At 41.1% G+C, this 14,092-nt stretch overlaps 1 long non-coding RNA gene across 1 annotated transcript in view; it reads right to left on the bottom strand.

The window, feature by feature from the left end:
* Positions 1 to 9,741: 9,741 nt before the first annotated feature.
* The window catches only part of LOC142579596 (uncharacterized), a 35,841-nt gene continuing 31,490 nt past the window's right edge, over positions 9,742 to 14,092 (bottom strand). Inside the window, exon 4 of the long non-coding RNA XR_012827425.1 lies at positions 9,742 to 11,696. This is a non-coding gene — a long non-coding RNA (uncharacterized LOC142579596). The remainder of the gene's footprint in view (positions 11,697 to 14,092) is intronic.

Genomic DNA, 14,092 nt, shown 5'->3' with positions numbered 1-14,092 from the left:
AATGAGTAGTTTTCTTGCACATTCAGATTACATTAACACAAATTACAGCTCCATAAGTAAACCAGAAGAACCCCCTCGAATGTGGCATATACAACAAATAATCCCCACAAGGATCAAATCCCAAAGCTTTTAGAGAGTAAATAAAACTGCAATACAACAGGAAAAAACCTTTAAATTCAACAAGAATGCAACCAATGCCACTTATGTTTACACCTAATTTAAGCACACAGGATAGTAGAAACCTTTTTAGATCTTTGGAAACACCTCAAGTCCTCTATGTGTTTCTATAATCTGTATGCTATTGCGATAATATTTAGCTTCAACAACAGTACAAACAAATATAAATGTATATATTGCAGGCATATGAGCCTCTGATGAACAATTACGAGCAACACAAAAGAAAGCACTAAACATGCACTATGATCATTACTGAATCCCATCCAATTAGTATTCACAACATGAACTTGAAAGCATTCTTTTTAGTAGTGCTTTCAGCTTTTATAAGCGCAATATAGCTGACAGACAATGCCAAAAAATGAAGGACAAGGACAGGTAAACACAATGTGTGCACTGAATCAACGTGTGTTGTATCAGTGAGCTATAAACCATTTCACACTGAATGTTGCAGGTCTCATAAAACTACCACAGCTAAGCAGCACTGTGCTCGTTAAGAACTTGGGAGTCCCCTGGTACTGTTTATCAGCCAAAGACTGAACACAAACCAACAGTATGTTTCTTATGACCACTTAGATAAAATAATGAAACTGTTACCTTTATATCAACACAAATGTGCAAATCATTGCATCAATAATCCTTTGCACTTCTGAACAAGGTACAATAACAGGAAGTTGACAGATTAAGTCAGGTGAATATAATGTATCCTTTAAGTTAAAAGCATTGAAATATCTATTTTAAGCGTGAGAAGATGGTGATTTGGGAAATTGCATACAACAGTGAGTTAGAGTGCTTGGAACCCAGACAGAAACGCAGATAAATGAAGCGCACGTAACTGTGCAGACAGCACACAAGTGTGTGGACTTCGATATTTGCAACACCATCTTATAACACCCTTATGGCAACATTCAACCTACCGTAAAATTTTGTGCATGACCTACTACAAACGGGCCTTGCTGACAGTTTGTGCACACTTTTATGTTACTGCTACTATCTTTTTACGAAAGTGTTTAAGAATGTCCAAGCATTGTGCTTGTGTTCTGTTAATGATTTGTCATGAAACCTGCACATGATAAACAAATGTACAATAAACCTTATCGGTGAGAAAATGCACTAGACACATCCAGAACAAATGTGGTGCCAACTGTACAAGCTTTCTCTTTCCCCAAAAAGCTTCTGAACCACTGAAACAAAAGCACTGCCTAATCATGACAGCAAGACATTTTTGCTAACCTTTAACAGCACTCTCAAACTGTCTTAAAAACCATGCCCACAACTGTGTTAGAGAGAACCAGGAAGTATTGCAAGAGAGATTGATAGCAGACAGTGCTGAAGGTCTCCCTGTTCTTGAAGTAAAAAGAACAAAGCGTTCTGTAACTGGTGGCATGCTGTGGCTCTCCAGATAAATATGCAGGGTTTATTTATACATTACGAATGCTTAATTGAGGCTAAAACTGGGTTCTGCTAGCAGAAATTTTTTTTCTTTGCCCTAAACTATTTTATCTAGGATTCTAAGAATTATTACTTATTTTTAAAACATAGATGCATTTGACAGGAACGGCAAAGCGAGAAGCCGTCTGGTCTGAGAAACCACAAGAATGCTGCAATCATGCAGCAGCTTATACTACATCACTAGTGAGCTACAAACACTATCATTCCAGCTACTTCCATGGCAAAAGAGTAAGCAACATTGGTAACAATACGAGTGCACTCTAAAATTTCTTTACACACTTCGCAGCTTATCTTGAACCCAAACAGTAAGCATCATCAATCTCGTGCACGCTTCATCTATTTAACGCATTGCCGGGCTCACTACTTCCCTCTCAAGAATGCTATGTTATGCCAATATGCACACACCATTTGCGACCTGAAAGTATTCAGGGAACACAGCATTGAAGGAAGGGAATGCATACAGTATAGATGCCAATTATTATTCATGTACCAGATAAGCCAAAGTGCAAGATTTCCTTAAACCATGTATTGCAAGTTGGTATTTAACAGTGTATGAATTTGGATGAGCTGGCAAGTCATTTTCAAACTTACAACAGCATGCTCATGACGGGATAAAAGCTTTATGTATGTGCCCCCTTTGTTCTGTCTTAAGTGCAATGTTGCAAGTTAAAAAAAGAAGAAAAAAGGGAAATCCTAGTTGATGCCTAGTTTGGCAAATACAGTAACCATGTTGCAATCTTCTCATATATTCACATTAATACCGGAGGAAAATATATGTGTACAAAATGCACAATAGAACACCAATGGTACATGTGCTACAGGAATCCAAAGAAGGAAAAAAAATGATGAAGAAAAAAAAAAAGAAGAAAGCAAGGAGAGCTGGATAAATGTAGGAGCCAGGAAATCGCCAACATAAATGGAGACAGTGTAGTGTTTAACTTGACAAAGGTCAACTTTGTTATACTTAACCATCCCAGCTTAGCAAAAATCTTGGGACTGATGCTACCAGAAACATTATTGCCACTAATGCGACTCAGGAATACATGCTTCAGGCTTGTCTGCACTTGGGTGCAGCAGTTCTTAAAAAAACATTAAGTAAATCTATGTGTGCTGCACCAGTGGTGGCAATAAAAGACGGTGCAGTCAGGATGCTGGCAATCATGTTAACGAGGCTAGTTTATAAGCTAAGACATGTTTGTTTAGTGAAGTCTCTACTTCCTCAGTGAAACATTAAATTGATACCTTTATACGTACATGCAGATGCGGAAACATCCCAGAGTGACACTGCATCAAGTGCAAATTGTGTTAATTGAAAATCTATAGATTTTGTGCTAGGTGAGTGTAAATGCAATGTAACAGCCTACAAAATGCAAAAAACTAGAATGTATTGACAGGTTTATAATGCATACAAGCAAAGGCATTGCCAGACTCCTACATTTTGTGCTTTAGCAGGGAAGAAGTTTGGGCGTGTTGGTGGGATACATTCAGACTGGGATACATAGCGCAAAAAATGACACAGGGACAAGCAGAACACAGGACGAGCACTGAAGCAAAGTGAGAGTACTGAAACTACGGTTACTGCAAAAAGAAACAGGCCAGTCATTACAACTCACAAGAACCAGAATGCAAAGTACAGGTGAACAAAAAGAAGAAAAGAATGTAACAAGAAAGTGCAGTTGAAAAAAGGCATGAACATCATGAGAAATTGGAAAAATAGAGCCGAAGAAACACAGCCAAGCATCAATGTCGCACCCACTGTTTTTAGGCTATTAAGGGGAAAAAGCACCTACTGGCATAACAGATGCTCAGTTTGTGAGGTGCATGTCTCATATATCTATGGGCACAACATGGATAAAATGTAAACTATCGTAACAGAATTCCAAAACTGTGTTTTAATGGCCTTGCGTTGCGTTTCTTTGACAAGTATTACCACAAGAAAAAAAAAATACTGTATGTGAAAATAACAGTAGAGGAAAATTAGTTTTTGCATTCAAAAGTACATATATATTTTTAGAATTTTGGTAGGTAAATATATGCAAGCTCTACTTGTTTGAAGCTTTCTCAGCAAGTACATCATAACAAATCTAGATAACTGATCACTTTTGGCTGAGTCAGGCAGCGGTTTAATTAGTAATCCTCCGAAATGCTCCAGCCAATACGCGCTGAATTTACTGCCTTTAGAACTATTTGGCAGTACTTCTGGCGATATGGTGCACCCTCAATAATAGGGTGCACATACACCTTTCAATAGGTGTTGTGCCCCAGTTAATTTAAAGAATACACAACATCAGCTTTATTACTTAAATACTATGCCTGAATGCCAAGCACAGATAAGTCTTCCACCTTTGGCCATAGCATGGTGAGTTCCTTCTCTCTAGATATATTAACTGCATAAAAACTACACCACACAGAAAAAAGAAAACAGCAATTCCCTTCCTTTCCTTCTTTTTTTTTTGTACCACTTATTGATATTCTGTGATGCGCCTGTTTGCATATATCTCGGCTATTTTTTAATCTAAACAACAGTGTCGAAACTTCCTTACATCACGGTCACACTTATTGTGTGTAAGGCTCACTGGTGCATTACACAAAACATAAGTCACATGCGAAAAGTGCCTCTGAAAATGATGGAATCAAGTAGAACCACATGTCAGGCACACTGTTCAAAGAAGTGGCAACAGCTGAAATGACTTAAGCTTTGGTGCTTCAGTTTTCGCAACTGACGTAGATCAATAAATACAGCGCAAAAGTTTCCACACTTTCCCACACAGTCAACATGTAATAAGAGAAAGATGTTCTGGATTTTTCTTTTTTTACACTTTCGGGTATCAGGACATCATCCATGTTCTTTCTTGCATAAAAGTATGAATAATGCTCGCTTCCATCCACATCTTGAAAGGCACACAATTGCTCTCCATCCATCCTTACCTAGAGAGAAAAAAGACAGGTAGGTGGCCATGGGTTATACACAATCTTGAAGTACCCATTAGAAGAGCAGAGAGATGAAAACACGAGACTTAACGAAGGGCAAGTTAGCACACACAACAAGTAACAGCACCAGTAAGTTGCAGCCCCGAAAAGCTGTTAACAGATCACTACGTGCAGTAAATTCTGAACAGGCGGAAAACGCACAAGTTTAATTATATCTATGTTTTCATCACCCCGTAACTCGCCACCCCTTCCTCCCTCTCTTTAATTAAGAGAGACCACTGATCCTCGCTGCGACTGCTTGAGGTAGACGGTTTTTGAGAAATACGAGCACGGCTGAATACAAGTTTGGGCGGCTAACCACGCACCGTGTAGGCAGCACTGCGTCTCGCGATTGAGCAGATGCAGCGTCGCAAGTCTCGCGTAGCTACTTCGAGCTTACTAAAGTGCGGGCATTCAACTGGTTGTTGCGCAAGTACGCGACGTCAGATTACTATAATGGCAGCCAGAGAACATGAACAAGCGACAACGCCGCGGCAGGAAAGCAGGAAAGATATCGGGTTCCTCTCACGTATTGCGTTGCCCCCTCTGCCTAAAACGTCCGCTGCTCAAGAGCCCCTCAAAAGCGAAACTTCCTGTGGGTCGCACTGCGGTCTGAGCGAACGCTCGACAAGGCAGCGCGGACGAACGTCAAAAACAGTACGCCCGACAGGGCAGGAACAGGTCACGTCAAACCGAGCGTCCCCAATTTGATGCCACATAGCGGGGGGGTCCATCGTCGAGGGGGGCCCTATAGAGGGTCAACCACTCCCACCCGACTCGGTCACCGTTATTTCGCCGAATTCAGCGCAGACACATCGCAGACGTAGTTGAAGAGCTGTCACTGTGCGTTCCTGTTGAATAGTACATTCGTCCACTTGAAACCAACAGAGAGTACGCATGGGGCGACGACTTCGCGAACACGCATAACAAACACAACAAACAACTCCAATGCGCCCCGCCATCTTTCCTGACTAGCCATGGTTGCCGACGCTGAAAAACTTTTTTGAGGCAATCGCAGTCCTGCTATGCGCAATCCACCATGGAGGCGCCGACTGCTCCACATAACTAGCGGTTACTTTGCAGCATAAAGACCCAGCTAAATGTTAACATTAAGCATATAAGGTGCACAACTACTAAGAGTGAGAAAGAAAGTTGCTATAAAATAGATTACAATTGTGCCAAGAACTGCAAAAGCGAAACTGGAACTGAAGGCTAATAGCCACGAGTGCGGAGGCAGGTGCTCCCATGGGCGCTCCGCACTGAAAACCAGACTTACTGCTGCAATGTATTTACCCAGCAAAGTTTGTTCGCATAACATGCGCCAGATTAAGCTTCCGGGGCACAACGCCTTGCACAAGTAAAGCAAATAATTCAAGAAACGGAAGAACTTTATCAAGGCTATCCAACCTTTACTGAGCAGGATCCTCCTGTGCAATTCTGTCGAGTATCCATTAATGCGCATCCGCAACAACTTCCTCAGATACTTACCAAATATGTGGGGACTACCAGCATATAACTTTATGCGCAAAACAAATCCAATGTCAGCTTTTACCAAAGGCGCATTTCCAGATGCTTCCTTAAAGATTAACCAGCATGTACATTTTCTGTAACATCTACATTACATCAAGTTTAATTGTATCTTTACGTTTCTTTCAAAATAGAGTGTACACATTAAAATAGAACATCAACATTAACTGCAAGCTTGTTTTTGATTCCTTTTTAAATAATGCATAAAGGAGTCCGAAAAGAATTTTATTCGTTATACAGCCATCACATCCCATGACAACTTCAAAAGTAAAACAGAGAACGGGACATTCAAAGGTTTCTCAGCGAAACAAAACTAAAGCTAGTGCGGAAATATGCAATGAAGAAATGTGCATGTTACCAGCCAACACCAGGCCTTACAGCATGAAAGTGGATAAATGCAAGGCATTTTGGCAGGATTTTGCAATGGTGCACAAAATGGGTATAGAAGATACAAAAACCGACAAGATGGCAACGAAATATGCGGTTCATATTTTGTTAAGTCCCAGCTTACAGGAAAAATCCTTCATAACAGGCCTTCATCAGGCACATTAAAGGGAAACCTCACAAGACCGCAAGTGACCTTCACAGAGCCCCATAGGCTGCCTTTTGACAAAGTGTACTCTCAGCGACATAAATATATATCATTATCTTAAAATCTTCTCACAGTCTATGAGAACCTGCACATTCGCAACCACATGACTCCAGCTGAAAACTGATCACGAGATCCTTTACGCACAACAAACTGACACATTTTCTACCAAAATATACGTTTTCCATTATTACTGGGACACAAACGCCACGAGAGACAAGCATTCAGCTCTCTTTATCACACTTACATATGCATTCATTTGGCTTAATGGTATGCACATGAGCCATACATTTACATAAATGATTTACTAAAACATTGAAAGATAGAACACACATACCATTCCTTAAATGCAGTGACTGAGTATGTTCAGGAACATTTTTTTCTTCAAGCTTTCATATTTTCCACTAGCTGGGTGAATGAAAGCCCTAACAAAGGCTACAACACTGCCACACACAAAAAGCATGGCAACAGCACATTTACATCGTAATCGTAACATTTTACGAAGATTGTTTATCTTTTTAATTGTAACCCGCAGACAACAGTCAACAAAGTTACCAATTTTGCTCAGCTCCATTAAAAAGTTATCAAACAAATACAAGCTTATCTGCAGGCTGCCATGGTCACACGGTCAACAAAATCTTATACTATAGCATTTACTGCATATCAAGAACCACAAGCCAGTATGATCTCAAGAATGTCGCTGGTTTGCAGGTGATAAAGTCTGCATGACATTTCAGTGGCCATTTTATTTTTTTCCAGCAACAGAAAGCTACGAGAGTGATGCTCTGAAACAGAATTTCAGGTAGGCCATGGCCCAACTCTAGAAATGGTGGCTTCAATCCCAAAATATATACGAGGCATGCAGCAACAAGGTTAATCAAGCACCCCCATCAGAATTAACTCAGTAGAACATGACGTTAGGCGAAATTCTAGACGGCACCTAAACTGGGTAGTACAACGAAAAACAAACAAAAGAAGTTTCGTTACTTGATATTTACCCACTTGTACTAATACGAGATTCTAAAGACTGATACAATATTTGCCTTTACTGGCCCTTTAAAAAAGGGCAGCAGAACAACAGAATAAAATGCATAGACTTGGACTAGTTGGTTAATTTAAATGCTGCTGGCCCAGCATCCACATCATTTTCACAAACATGTTTGCCCCACTGTTTGAGCATGAAACAGATTAATAATTTTGATTTTTCCAGTAAGTTTCAGCGGTTCACCTACAGACGTGGTATCTGCATCTCAACACCACAAAAAAATTTCTTACATCCAGCTATGAGACAGATCATCCTACATGTGGCGTAGGAACATATGCAGCCATTTTATTAAATTTTGTTATATGCTTCACATTTTTTATAAAAGGTAAATGAAAGTGAAAAACACTCACCTTGCTACTGGTGGGAGCTGAACCCATAACCTCCGTGTGACACATGTGGTACTCTACTAACTGAACCACAGCTGATGTGGAATGTCCTTTCAACAGCAGGTGTCACACAGTACACATTCTGTGCTACCTTGAGGTAGCATAAGGGGGTTTATTAGCCAGGTGCCAGCTCCTAAGATAATGCGCTAGGTGGCAATTGCAGTTGAAAGGATGCACCACATTTGCCATCGCAGATGTGACTGATGTCAACTAACACTCCCAAGGCAAAAGTTTACTAAACATACATAAATACCAGAGAGAGTAGATGGAGGGACGACCAGCACAGTTCAGTCGGTAGAGCACTACCCATGTCATACGAAGGTTGCAGGCTCAACTCCCGCCAGTGGCAAGTTGTCTGGCCTTCTACCTTTATTTACCATTTTCTTTATTAAGCCTATTACAAAATTTAACCATCGTGCATAGGTAATTTGAATTCCAATTTAATTTAAGAAGAAGCCGGTTATTTTTCCTATGCTTTCCTTGGTTTCATTGTCTGTTGGCTTCACAGAGAATGTGTGTGTGTGTGTGTGTGTGTATGTGTGTGTGTGTGTGTGTGTGTGTGTGTGTGTGTATATATATATATATATATATATATATATATATATATATATATATATATATATATATATATATATATATATATATATATATATATATATATATATTTTCCATTTGATTTGCGGTTACAAGGCGCTATCTCTGCATGTATAATTGTAGATACAGTACTCTAAGCAGTTATACAACTGTTATTAGTGCCAACTAGCACAACTGCTTTAAACTGCAATTTAAAACATGGTCAAAATTAAAAACAGGAAGTTGCATGTATGACATATGTTGGGCATTACAACGGTAGCTAACATAATACTAGCGTGAAAGCCAGCAACATTTCGTTCTACGGTGCACCAGCCACTGACAGTGACATCTGAAAGGTAGACACTTGTACAGCAGAAATTGTGAAAGGTTGCCTAATAAAGAGTGCAATGATTCAAGACGATTTTGTGTGTACTGAAAAACGCAGAGATGCAACACAAAGAAATAGGTGAACAGAAAGTCAGCACTTTTGCTCACACAACATGAAAAAAAATATATATTGTGTGGCCAGTCTCCATCACTAGAATAGAACAGACTACTATTGACATTTGCAAACCAAGAGCCTCCGCATTTATACAAAATCATTTGATTTGTCTCACACTCTTCACGTAGCACCTCTCAGTACGGCAACAATCAGGCACTTTTTCTCAATTTGCTCATTTCTGCACAAGTGTGTACTATAAAAAATTGCATAGGGATAAAGAAACTTAGCAACAAAATAAGAATTCTACTTGCTGCAAAATTTCTCGTTGCAAGCTTTCAACGAAGATGACACCTTAAGGGCTAACCACATAAGATGCTTTCTCACGCCAGGGCTATTGAAAAGATGTGGCAAAGGAAGTGATACCCTCCTTCACTACTGGGTCTATGTTTTGCAGGTACACACTATGATTTCTAGATGCACAGCACAACACCACCAAGTCATGCGTTACATCATGAAAAGCTGGCAATTTAAACCTGCATCTGCCACACAAGTGAGTTGCAATAGGTAGCAAAATCCACGTAGAGATGCGTCACAATTTTTCATGGTTTATTTTGTAAGCCTAAACAAGAATGCTTAAATTTGCATCCTCCCCAAAAAATAACAAGGACAGATGCAACAAGCTGGGTGTAGTGAGAAGGTGGGGGTGGGGTAGCGCAGTGTTGACACGTCTCGGGCTTGGCCCCATGGCATAGCGCCATTCCCTCCCTGCGTATTCACTAGTACTGCCAGTCAAATATAATGGCTCTAGAAATAAGTGCACTGCTGATAAGTTAATGCTCAGCCACCAATTAATCCATGTTACTCTTGTTTTTTTAACGGCAATGATCATTTTAAACAGGCTTCCCCCCTCCACATAAAAACAAGTAGCTTAAGATTACTACTGACATCAGAGTACACAAGGCCTAAAAATGGATTTAAAAAATGCTCTATGTGGCATGCACATTACATGCAGCAGTCCATCAATTGGATTAGCATTAATATAATTTTGGACAGCATTCTGGAAAGAATATAAGATAGTTGCATTGACATTAGACTGAACAAATAAAGGAACAGAGATTTATGCTGGGAAACAAATATTTTGGCTACAATTTTTCCAGTGAGGCATGTACGCATGCTGCTCCAGATTGATTGTTTATGAAGTGGCTGCCTGGAGAATGACACAAATATTCTTGCTTTCATGAACGCAGAAGTAATGGCACCATGAGTATCACACACACATCTTTTCAATCTGTTGCCGAGGGCTCCGTGTGGGGACAATCAGTGGCAAAGCACACAGACTAGGGCATAAATCTATCTCACCAAGTCACCCTCGTACATGCAATAGCCCATCAGTATTATTCCTTCTTTCCCAACACGCAAATGTCAGTTCACACCCTTGCAGGTTCTTGCTAAAAGTTAAAATTAATGACAGGTGCCCCTCGTAGCCTTCCTGCAAAATGTGCACATCATTGCGAAGCTTCGTACTTCCTTTTCCAAACAAAGCAAAGTGTCCTGTACACTCTTTGCACAACAAGATCAAAAGAAATATGCATATACAATTGTTGGCAGGAGTGGAAACACAATGAAACGTCTCTGCAAAATTAGTATCATTTTCTTAATTTTTTGCCCCCCAAGAATGCATGAGAGATTAGTTCTCTGCCATCCGTCGAAATATTATGCGGCATTTTCTGTCAAAAGGCGAACTACAGCCGCATTCTCAAGAATGCAACACTGGTGTAGTGTAGTGCATTTTTAGCACACCCTAACCACATAAACAGTGGTAAAGTACTGCAAACTTTAATCGCATTAATGAGCCAGGGGAGAGCCAACTGAGAGAGGTAAACCTTACACGGTCCGTATAAATGCCGGACCATCAAGGGAGAGAGGAAATGTGAGATGGCTGCCAGCAGTTGCTCTCTGCTCGTCAGTGAAACATTTCACCTGGAACAGGCTCTGGCTCATTTGGGACAAAGGGGACTGCCCCATATGCAATCCCCGTTGCAAAGTGGTGAGCTAAGAGATGCGTGCACTGCTGCTGCATTCAAGTACACATGGCTCGTGTTTGCAGTTCTCTGACAAATTATACAACACGCATAATCACATCACATTCTGGAAGAGCTGCTCTTGTCTTCTCTCCTTTTTTCCCTGTTGTAAGGTTCTGTTGTAGTCCTAACGCAGGAGCCGCACGGCACTTTCAAAAACTGGAAAATGTGTTGTGCATGCACCTATGCCTGCTCAAAAGGGCATCCGACGGGAAGCGTTCAGGACAGTAGGAACAGGCAAAGGGCTTGAAGCACGGCTTGCTCGGCTGGCTGCAGTGTTTCTCCAACTGCTGCTTGGTGGTGAAACCCTTTTCGCATGACACGCACCGGTATGGGCGCTCGCCTGTGTGCGTGCGCACATGGCGTACCATGGTGGTGGTGTAGACGGTAGAGTAGTTGCAGAACTGACACACCAGGCGCGGCGCGGGCTCCTGGGAAGGCTTGCCCACTGCACCAGCTGTGCCATCACCGAGAATGTGACCGTCGAAGGTGGGCACGTAGGTCCGGATGGGAGGAGGAGGAGGAGGAGGAGGAAGAAAAGAGAGAGAGAGCAAAAGAGTGAATTGCAATGGATTGTGGAACACAATGCATTTGTAGCAACCAAATTTCTGCAGAAACACACAATATGGACGATATTTTGTGGAAGGAAACTCTGGCATTTCACATACCAGCCCCAGGAAGCTACAAAGGAAACAAGCCGGCTTCCTTGCAAAGCAAGCTTTGTTGTAGAGGGACCCCTTCAACAATGAATTTAACTAGCCTTGTCAAGAAACCAAGCTCTGCAGCAAAGCTGGTTAGGAGAGGTGTTGACACAACTTCCAAGAACCTGAGGAGTGCCTTGTTAAAGAAGCACAACACAAATTATTAACTGTACTTCTAGTGTGCATGCCAGTGTTAAACTGCACAATGCCAAGACAGGCAGGGAGACAAGGAGCATCCCAAGCTGCATTGTTTGCTCTAGCTTCTTAAGGATTGGTGCACAACTCTTTCTGGGTTACGTCACGATAGGATAGTTGCGAGATGCATGCACCTCTGCAATTTATCCACATTATAAAAGCTAGTTTAGCAGATGCAGCACTTGACTTAGCGCTTCACCAGCAGCAACTTGACCCTTGTGTATTGTGCTCTTGCAAGCGACAAGCAGCTGAATTACCAATGCCAACTTAGTTCACAGCATTTGCAATCGATTAGCACCAATGCCACCTCGGCACTGCAACTCAATGCAGACAAGATTACAATTTGCATGCTACACTTGCTCATTCTTAGCTATAGCCTGCGTATTAAGGTAAACTAACAGAAACTTCCCGGTTTCAGCTACATCAAAACTGTTAGCATGGAACCTACAGGTTAAAGCTGAAGAGCATTTCAACTACTCTTTTGGAATATTGCAAGAGCAAAGTAACGTCCCTGCATCCCTTGAAAACAACTCCTAATAATCAACAGCAGATGACTTAATATTCTATTTCTGCAACATCTAGAGTTACATATTATAGAGTAGTGTATGACGGAAAAGGATTTGGAAATGTTATGACAGTGAAATGCTTAATTTGTCACATGCCTGCTGCACAGTCACTTCATAAGACAATGGAATAATCAGCTACAAGGAGGCATTCACTTTCACGTGAGAGTTACTGCATACACTTGAATCAAGTTCTTCCTCAGCCTGAACAGCTCCAAAGATCTGTCAGGTTCACATATCCTACAGAAGTTTCTGGCTGGAATCTTGCACGCACATCCCGATCCCAACTTGCTTGTGCAATGTAATGTGTGAGGGATGACAAGCAGCGATACCATGACATCCACTGCAAGCAAATGGTGAACGAGCCACAAGACATGCGGCACGAAGCCCAAGAAAAGAGAGCCTAAAGGTCATAAGTCATATTGAGCAGCCATGTGTAAGGGATGGCCATCATAAGCCACAAGCAGAGGCACAACCGACATAAGTGGTCGTGGGACAGTGCACTCTGGCATACACTAGTTTCACCAGCTTTCTGCAGCAAAGTGGCCATGGGGTAATGTCACAGCCGAAGTCTGGAATTGTCATGGTCAACAGCAACCACCAGAGCTCCACTTCAAGTGCCGACCAAATGCACGTAATGTCAAGTATACAAGGTGACATAATTCTACAAGGTACGCAAGAATTCCAAGGTCAAGCAATGTGCTCCACTGCCAAATCTAATGCAGCTAACATATGCCACAGAAAGAGAGTATTCAGAACTGTTCAGTAGTTATGCAATGTTACTACAGCAAAGAACAGAACATTTGCGTGGAAAATAAATGTTGTTTAACAGGTGGAAGCACCAAGTTTTCTGACCAAGCAAGGTCTTCTTGCTGTAATCATTTCCAGTTAAGAAAAAAAAAATTCAGCACACTCATCAAACTTTCTCATGCACTGGCTTTTAAAAGCCCCTGATGCTTCAACAACACATAGTGAACAAGCCTGAGACTAACAGTAAAACTGTGGTCATTTGAGATGTCTTCACAAATAAGTTCCTTTTCTTTCTTAATGCAGCTAAAATCATGACATCCTAATACTAATTTTGTCAACTTTCCAGTTTACAAACAAGCAATGATGTCCTATGGACAACCAGAGAGTCAAGATCCTTCTGAATTAAATAAACTTTACAGTTCTCTTTATCACTGTCAAATTGACATTTAGCAATAGCACATCTGAACAACTTAACTGCTTAACAAATTAAGTAACTGCTCACTTCACATAAAGCCTCACTGCAAATAATTAGTCAAGACACAGCAAACAGATGGCCAACCATGTATGAAAACAAAACAGCATTTTTTTATGGGAACTAAAGCAGATTACACATACGAGCACTCTGTTGATGTCTACTTCTAATT

Source organism: Dermacentor variabilis, chromosome 4 (assembly GCF_050947875.1).
Source record: "Dermacentor variabilis isolate Ectoservices chromosome 4, ASM5094787v1, whole genome shotgun sequence".
Taxonomy (NCBI): Eukaryota; Metazoa; Arthropoda; class Arachnida; order Ixodida; family Ixodidae; genus Dermacentor; species Dermacentor variabilis.
This window is presented reverse-complemented; position numbering and strand designations above follow the sequence as displayed.